This window comes from Globicephala melas, chromosome 1 (genome assembly GCF_963455315.2).
Source record: "Globicephala melas chromosome 1, mGloMel1.2, whole genome shotgun sequence".
In the NCBI taxonomy this organism is placed as follows: Eukaryota; Metazoa; Chordata; class Mammalia; order Artiodactyla; family Delphinidae; genus Globicephala; species Globicephala melas.
The window spans coordinates 151,976,605-151,985,310 of record NC_083314.1 but is presented as its reverse complement, the minus strand read 5'-3'; positions in this window follow the sequence as shown (position 1 = coordinate 151,985,310).

Here is an 8,706-nt window from a genome sequence, read left to right as displayed (position 1 = left end):
CATCAGTGTCTTATAGTTTTCATGTACAAATCTTTCACCTCTGTGATTAAATTTATTCTTAAATATCTTATTGTTTTTGGTACTATTGTAAATGGGATTGTTTTTTCTTCTTCCTTTTTTTTTTTGGCCTTGCCATGTTGCTTGTGGGATCTTAGTTCCCCGACCAGGGATTGAACCTGTGCCCTTGGCAGTGAAAGCATGGAGTCCTAACCACTGGACCACCAGGGAATTCCTGGGATTGTTTTCTTAATTTCTCTTTCTGATAGTATGTCGCTAGTGTATAGAAAATCATCTGATTTTTGTATGTCGAGTTTGTATTCTGCAACTTTACTGAATTCTTTTATTCTAACTGTTTTGGTGGTGTCCTTTTTGATTTCTTCCTTGACCCATTGATTGTTCAGAGTGCATTAATTTCCATATATTTGTGAAATTTCCAGTTTTCCTCCTGTTATTGATTTCTAGTTTCATACCATTGTGGTTGGAAAAGATACTTGGTATGATCTCAATCTATTTAACTTTGCTAAGACTTGTTTGTGACTTAATATATGATCTATTCTGGAGAAGGTTCCATGTGTGGAAGAAGTCTTGAGAAGAATGTATATTCTGTTCTGTTGCATGCAGTGTTCTATATCTGTCTATTAGTTTTTTGTGTTCTAAAGTGTAGTTCAAGTCCAATGTTTCCTTATTGATTTTCTGTCTGGTGATCTATCCATTGATGAAAATGGGGAACTGCCTCCTACTATTATTGTATTGTAGCATATTTCTCCCTTCATATCTGTTAATATTTGCCTAATATATTTAGGTACTCTTATTGGGTGCATTTATTTACAATTGTTTTATCCTCCTGATTAACTGATCATTTTATCATTATATAATGACTTTGTCTCTTGTAACAGTTTTTGTTGTTGTTGTTGTTGACCACACTGCACAGCTTATAGGATCTTAGTTCCCCAACCAGGATTGAACCCACACCCTCATCAATGAAAGTGTGACATCCTAACCACTGGACCGCCAGGGAATTCCCTCTTGTAAAAGTTTTTGACAGTCTAATTTTATGATATAGTATAGCTACCTTGTTTCTCTTTTGGTTTCCATTTGCATGGAATGTATTTTTTTATATTTTTACTTTCAGCCTATGTGTGTCCTTAAAGATGAAGTGAGTCTCCTTCAGGCAGCATATACTTGGGTATTGTTTGTTTGTTTTTTTTAATCCATTCAGCCACTCTCTGTCTTTTGTTTGGAGAATTTAATACACTTACATTTAAAGTAATTATTGATAGGTAAGGACTTACTATTGCCATGTTGTTAATTGTTTCTGGCTGTTTTATAGTTCCATTTTTCCTTTCTTTCTCTCCTGTTGTCTTCCTTTGTGGTTTGATGATTTTCCATAGTGATATGCCTTGATTCCTTTCTTTTATCTTTTGTGTATCTATTTAGCTTTTTGCTTTGTGGTTATCGTGAGGCTTACATAAAACTTCATATAGTTATATCAGTTTTATTTAAGCTGATAACTGTGATTGCAAAAACCTCTACTCTTTTACTGCTCCCCCTCCATGTTATGGTTTTGATGTCACAATTTACATCTTTTTATATTGTATATTTGTTAAAAATTATTGTAGGTATAGTTATATTTAATACTTCTGTCCTTTAACCTTTATACTAGAGTTAAGTGGTTAACACACCACCACATTACAGAGTAGTATTCTGAATTTGACTATCTATTTACCTTTATCTGTGAGTTTTATACTTTTAGATGTTTTCATGTTATTAATTTGTGTCCTTTCATTCCAGCTTGAAGAACTCCTAGTTCTTAGAACAAGTAGGTCTAATGGTGATGAACTCCCTCAGCTTTTGTTTGTCTGAGAAAGTCATTATCTCCCCTTCATTTCTAAAGGACACATTTGCCAGCTAAAATATTCTTGGTGGGCAGTTTTTTTCTTTTAGCACTTTGTATATATCATTCCACTCTCTCCTTGCTTGCAAAATTTCTGCTGAGAAATTCAGATAGCCTTATGGGGGTTCTCTTGCATGAAATGAGACATTTTTAAAACATTTTTATTGGGGTATAATTGCTTTACAATGTTGTGTTAGTTTCTGCTGTATAACAAAGTGAATCAGCTATATGTATACATACATCCCCATATCCTCCCTGCTTGCATCCTTCCACCCTCCCTATCCCACCCCTCTAGGTGGTCACAAAGCACTGAGCTGATCTCCCTGTGTTATACAGCTGCTTCCCACTAGCTATCTATTTTACATTTGGTAGTGTATATATGTCAATGCTACTCTCTCACTTTGTCCCAGCTTACCCTTCCCCTCCCCGTGTCCTCAAGTCCTTTCTCTACCTATGTCTTTATTCCTGTCCTGCCCCGAGGTTGATCAGAACCTTTTTTTTTTGGATTCCGTATATATGTGTTAGCATACGGTATTTGTTTTTCTCTTTCTGACTTACTTCACTCTGTGCGACAGACTCTAGGTCCACCTACTTCACTACAAATAACTCAATTTCATTTCTTTTTATGTCTTAGTAATATTCTGCTGTATATATGTGCTACATCTTCTTTATCCATTCAATGGGATGAGTTTTAAAAAAAATTATTTTCTGCTTTCAGAACTGTATCTTTGTTTTTGTTGTTTGACAGTTTCATTATAATGTGTCTCAGTGAAGTCTTCCTTGGGTTGAATCTGTATGGAGACCTATGAGCTTCATGTATTTGGATGTCTATATCTCCTCCCAGATTTGGAAAGTTTTCAGCTCTTATTTCTTTAAATAAGCTTTCAGCCCTTTTCTCTCCCTCTTCTCTTTCTGGGACGCTCATAATGCAAATATTGTTTGCTTGCTAGTGTCTTAAAATTCATGTAGGCTTTCTTCACTGTTTTTCATTTAGTAAGAATGGTCAAGAATGTTCTTTGCTCTCCTCTGATTGGTTAATTTCAAAGGTCCTGTCCTCTACTTTACGGGTTCTTTCTTTTGCTTTATCCAGTCTGCTGTTTATGCTCTCTATTGCATTTTTCACTTCACTCCTTGTATTCCTTAGCTCCAGAATTTCTGTTTGGTTTTTCTTTTTTAATTCCTGTCTCTCTATTGAACTGATTTTGTTCATGTATTGTTTTTCTGATTATATTGAATTGCCTTTTTTTGTGTGTTTTCTTTTAGTTCACTGAACTTCCTTAAAACAGCTATTTTGAATTCCTTATTGGGAAAATTTCAGATTTCCATTTCTTTGGGGTTGGTTACTGAAAAATTATTTTGTTCCTTTGGTGGTGTCATGTTTCCTTGATTTTTCATGTACCTTGAAGCCTTGCATTGCTATCTTCTCATTTGAAGTAGCAATCACTTTTTTCATTCTTTATTGACTGGCTTTAGGAGAGAAATACTTTCTGTCACCCTTGCTAGGGCTTCTGAGGCTCTCTTGGACCTTTCCTAAGGGTATGCTGCTCCACACTTGTTCCCTGCTGTGGCAGAATTAAGATTGCATGCTTTCTCTTGATCCTGCAAAGCCAGACCAAGTGCTGACAGCCTCCCTTTTTCTTTCCCTGTAATGGTACTGAATGCTCAAGTCTATGATTTCTCCCAGGCCTGCAGAGTTGGGCTGTTTTTTCCCGTGTGCTCACTAACCATCTGCAAAAACTCACTCTTGCCACCACTGTGAGCACAGAAAGCCAGTCATGAGGTGGGGGTGTGTGTGGGTGAGGCATGTGGGGTGCTAGGGGAGCTGTGAGCCAGTTGGGGGGATTTGCAGGTGAGGCATCTCCAGTGGCTCATGGGCAGCCTTCCTGATGGAGTGTGTGACACAGTTAGTAGTATCTAATTTGGCAAGAAAAGCAGTCAGTCCATCAAATCATAGGAAAGGTAATTCTGCAAGGTGTACGCTACTTAATGTCTCCAGAACTTTTCTCTGCCAGGAGTATCCTTCCCGCTCGTCATTAGAGCATCTGCAAGCTGACTAGCTCCTACCTGTCTTGCACCTCCTATAAGGTAGACTTCCCTGATACTCAGGCTGGGTTAGGTGCCTCCTCTGTGCTCCCACTGCCTTGGGTTACCCACATCTTGGCACAAATAGCTAATTGCTTTTGTTATTGATCATGTGGTTAGGTTTTACTTGCTTAAGAGTCTTCCTTTTCTTCCTTCCTCCCTCCCACTCTGAGGCCCACATATACATACCCCGTTCTGTGTTTACCTCTCTCTCCTCTATGTTCCTTTGATGCCCTCTTTGTGCTCTATCTGCTGCTCCCCATCTTCCTGTTGTGCAGCACACCTCAGTATTCCGGATGGGGCAACAAAGAAGCGGGAGTCTTTGGCAGTGGAATGCACAACTGGGGATGCTGGGCACTCATTCACAAGCTCATTTTCCCCCATGGGAGAAATCATGGGCCAAATCAGTCTCTCCTGGCACTGAGCTGTGCCTTCTTGGGGGAGGGGTGATTCAGGTAAAGTGAAATTGTTCCTCTTGCGTTCTTTAATTTGTCTGATCTCAAAATTGCCTAAATTGGTGCTCTTTGGGAGGAAGATGGTAGAAAGCTCTTATTCTGCCACGGTGATGACATCACTCTCTTGAATCCTTTCAATGCTGTAGTGGAGTATGGTCCAATAGGCTCATTTATTATTTGATTCTCTAGGGTGGGTACCTTTGTTTGATTTGCTATTGCTACTAATTAGGGCCTAGATTCTCTGAAGCTACATGTTGACTTGGAGATTTTTGCCTAGTAAAGATCTAAATGATATCTATCCAGTAGAGAAGATAACTCCAAAGCTTATAGTTTTACTGCCCTGTAGTACATTAACTAGTTTCATTTTGTCTTAGTCAGTTCAGGCTGCTATAACAAAGTACCATAGACGGGGTGACTTATGAACAATAAAAATTTATTTTTCACAGTTTTGAAGGTTGGAAGTCCAAGATGCGGATGCCAGCATGGTCAGGTTCTGTTGAGAGCCCTCTTCTGTGTTGCAGACTGCCACCTTCTCATTATATCCTTACGTGGCAGAAAGAGAGCGAGAGAGCTCTTTGGGGTCCCTTTCATAATGGCACTAGTCCCCTTCATGAGGGTTCCAGTCTTGTTATCTAATTATTTCCTATTACCATCACGTTTCAACATATGAATTTTGGGGAACACAAACATTCAGTCCATAAGCCTCTAATTCGGCAAACTTATTTAAGCATTCCTTTCCCATGTAATTATGTAAATCTCTGTTCTTTAAATGCCCTTTGAATCAGCTTTCCCAACTTTCTGAGTTAAGCTTTAAAAAATTCTCCTTCGACAGAGTTAGTGTGAGCCTGGTTCTGAGGGTTGAGATGACATTACTGAGGAATTAAGATCTTCTCTATAGTTATATAATTTGACAATTCAGAAAACGCTTATAGTTTTTTTCTTTCCTGGAAAAAAATTTAAACATACCCCAGGTTTGTCAGATCTTAGCATTTACAACATTTGCCCCAGATTCCTTTAAAGAGAAAGAAACAGTACAGATATGTTTAAAACTCCTTAACGACTCCTCTAGGATGTGCTTCTTTCCTTTCCTCCCTCCCGCCCCTTGAAACCACTGTCTTAAATTTGGTTTTGATCATTCTCATGAATTTTTAAAATCTTTATTATGTGTGTATATATCCATAAATAATATTTGGTATTATTTTGTATGTTTTAAAACTATTTATAAAAGTTATCATATTGCATGATTCCTTTTTTTCTATGAGCTTACATTTTTATAAATAAATGCTATTTGGGAATCGTTTTAGATTTACAGAAGAGCTGCAAAGGTAGTACAGAGAATTACCCTTCACTCAGCTTCCCATAATGTTAATGTCAGACATAACTGTGGGACATTTGTCAAAACCAAGAAACAAATACAGGTACAATACAGCTAACTAAGCTACAGAGTTTATTCAGATTTCACCAGTTTTTCCATTAATGTCCTTTTCCTGCTCTAGGATCCAACCCAGGATACTACATTACATTTATCAGATTGCATTTTTGAGATTTATAATGATACATGGCATTCTTATTTATTCATTCTAACCGAAGATAGAATTCCATTGTTTGACTGTAACCAAGGTATGTATTCTCCTGTCGGTAGATATTTAGGTTGTTTCCAAATTTCTTTTACTATTATAAACTGGTGCAATCCTGGTACCCTTGTCCTTATTTTCTTTACCCTGTCAGGAAACAGAAAGCATCTATCTGTTGCATCTATCTGTAACTTACAATGAAGTCCCAGCCTATAACCTTCAAAATCTGGCTCTGACTTTCTGTTCTAGCCTCATCTTAACTCCCAGACAACCTTTCAAGTTCACTACTGACTTCTCCAGCTCTCTAACGTTTTCTAATTCTGCCCAGTGCTTTCCTGTTTCCCAGACTTGTCGTTTCTGGTCATCTTGCTCACCCCACCATCAGCCTCAGCGGTATCTGTTAGAATGCTGTGTGGATTAAGAGCAGAATGGGATTGATTAGTAAGTAGGTTGTAAGAAATAATTATGTTCTTAAAATGTTTTTTTTTTTTTTAATGATCAGCATGGATATGGAATAACACCACATAGAGGCATATGAAAGTGAAAGAGATTTATCATACTCACAGGCTGTAGAAGAGGGAGGCAGGCATGCCACACAAGGGGCTATGTGGGAGGATCGCGAAGGGAGCTGGCTCAACCAAGCGGGTGGGGAGCTGAGAGAGACTGAAGACGGTGGGCAAGTGCCTTTATGAGGGTCATAAAGTGAAGTACACAGCAAAAGGGGTGATGGGATTTCATTGGTGTGTTTGAATGTTGCTGGGTCACAGTCAGGGTTGGACAAGAAGGGAAACTTGTGGCAGGGACCAGCCTTCTCACACTGGTGCACTTGGTCTCCTGGGCAGGGGGCTCACAGACTGTGGGGCTGTTGAGGCAGCAGAAAAGTATGAAGTCTAATCTATCCCGGGTGATCTCATACATACTAATGGCTTCAACTCTGAAATCTACACCTCCAGCCTAGACTTTGCTTCCCAAGCTTCTAACACATGTATCTAACTGCTTCCTGAATATCCCCATTTGGCTATCTCATAGGTAACGTCAAAGTCAACCTGTTTAAAAAATGAATTCATCACCTGTAAACATGCCCTGAATCTGCTCTTCTTCCAACGTTCCCTTAGGGAATGGCATCAGCAACCTCCTAGAAGTCAAGGTAAACACCTGGGAGTTTCCTTTGACTCACTTCTCTTCCCCAGCACCAATCCAATGCAGCACTAAGTTCTGTCTATTCTATTACCTTAGGATAGACACATTTGTCAACTGCATTCACTTTTTATTCATTTTTGCATTTATTCAATGTCTTTTTATGCCAGAACCTGTCCTGGGTTCTGGGAAACAAAAATAAACCAGTGTTTCTCAAACTATCTTAGTGAAGGACCATTTCTTTTCTTTTTCCAATCAGTCAAGAATGGATTCTTTTGTAAAATACAATGAAAATCAATTAGTAGAAAAATAAAATGAGAAAAAGGACAGACAAAATACAAGTCCCAGTTTTTCATTATTAGATTCAATAAACAAAAATTACTTGCCAAGTTACTATAAAAGTTTATAAATGTTTCTCTCGATTTCTGTACCTATCTCATTGCAGACTGGTTAAGTCTGCAAACTGGTGTCATCCATGGACCACACCCGGAGTAGCATAGAGGAGAGAGAGAGAGGTAAACACAGAACGGGGTATGTATATGTGGGCCTCAGAGTGGGAGGGAGGAAGGAAGAAAAGGAAGACTCTTAAGCAAGTAAAACCTAACCACATGATCAACAACAAAAGCAATTAGCTATTTGTGCCAGGATGTGGGTAACCCAAGGCAGTGGGAGCACAGAGGAGGCACCTAACCCAGCCTGAGTATCAGGGAAGTCTACCTTATAGGAGGTGCAAGACAGGTAGGAGCTAGTCAGCTTGCGGATGCTCTAATGACGAGCGGGAAGGATACTCCTGGCAGAGAAAAGTTCTGGAGACATTAAGTAGCGTACGCCTTGCAGAATTACCTTTCCTATGATTTGATGGACTGACTGCTTTTCTCTGAGCTTCAGCATGCATAAATGGATGTGATAATCCTCTCTTTGAATGATGAAAGAAGAGAAGGATGAAAATGTAACAATGCCTGGTGCTGGTACCACTGCTTTTTTGTGTGTGAGGAATAGTCACAGGAATCAGAGCTATCTTGGATGGCGGGGTAGAGTGGGTGGAGCCAAGACTGGTGTCCAGAATGACTCGGGCTCTGTGGGGGTGTGTGTGACAGGGAAAACAGGGGGACACGCCTGTCCCTGAGTCATTCCCAGGCCTGAGGCATGTTTCTCTAGGACAGTCAGCAGACAATGGGGTGTAGTTTTATGCTGGGGCAGGAGGCAGGACCCCAGAGTAAGCTTCTCTTCCCCTCCAGTCTCTGGTGTTCCAGATGTCCACAACAAAAATAAGGCTCTAAATTAAAAGGCTGAAGGGTGGGGCTGGCTCTGTCTTTTTGTGCCTTGCCCTGGGGAATTTGATGAAATAAAGATGTTAACGGGTTGTTCATAAATCACAAAGCTAATCCTCTTAGGTTCTGGTTGCTAATAAAGAAAGTGAGAATCAGGAAGATTAAATCAGTGATCCCCAAATCTCAAAACCAGAGTGTTATGAAATTAATTAATATGAAATGTGATTTGTGAAATAATTTTATCCTATAGAGGAATAAGGTGTTAAAAACTGATCTAATATGTCAAATACGAT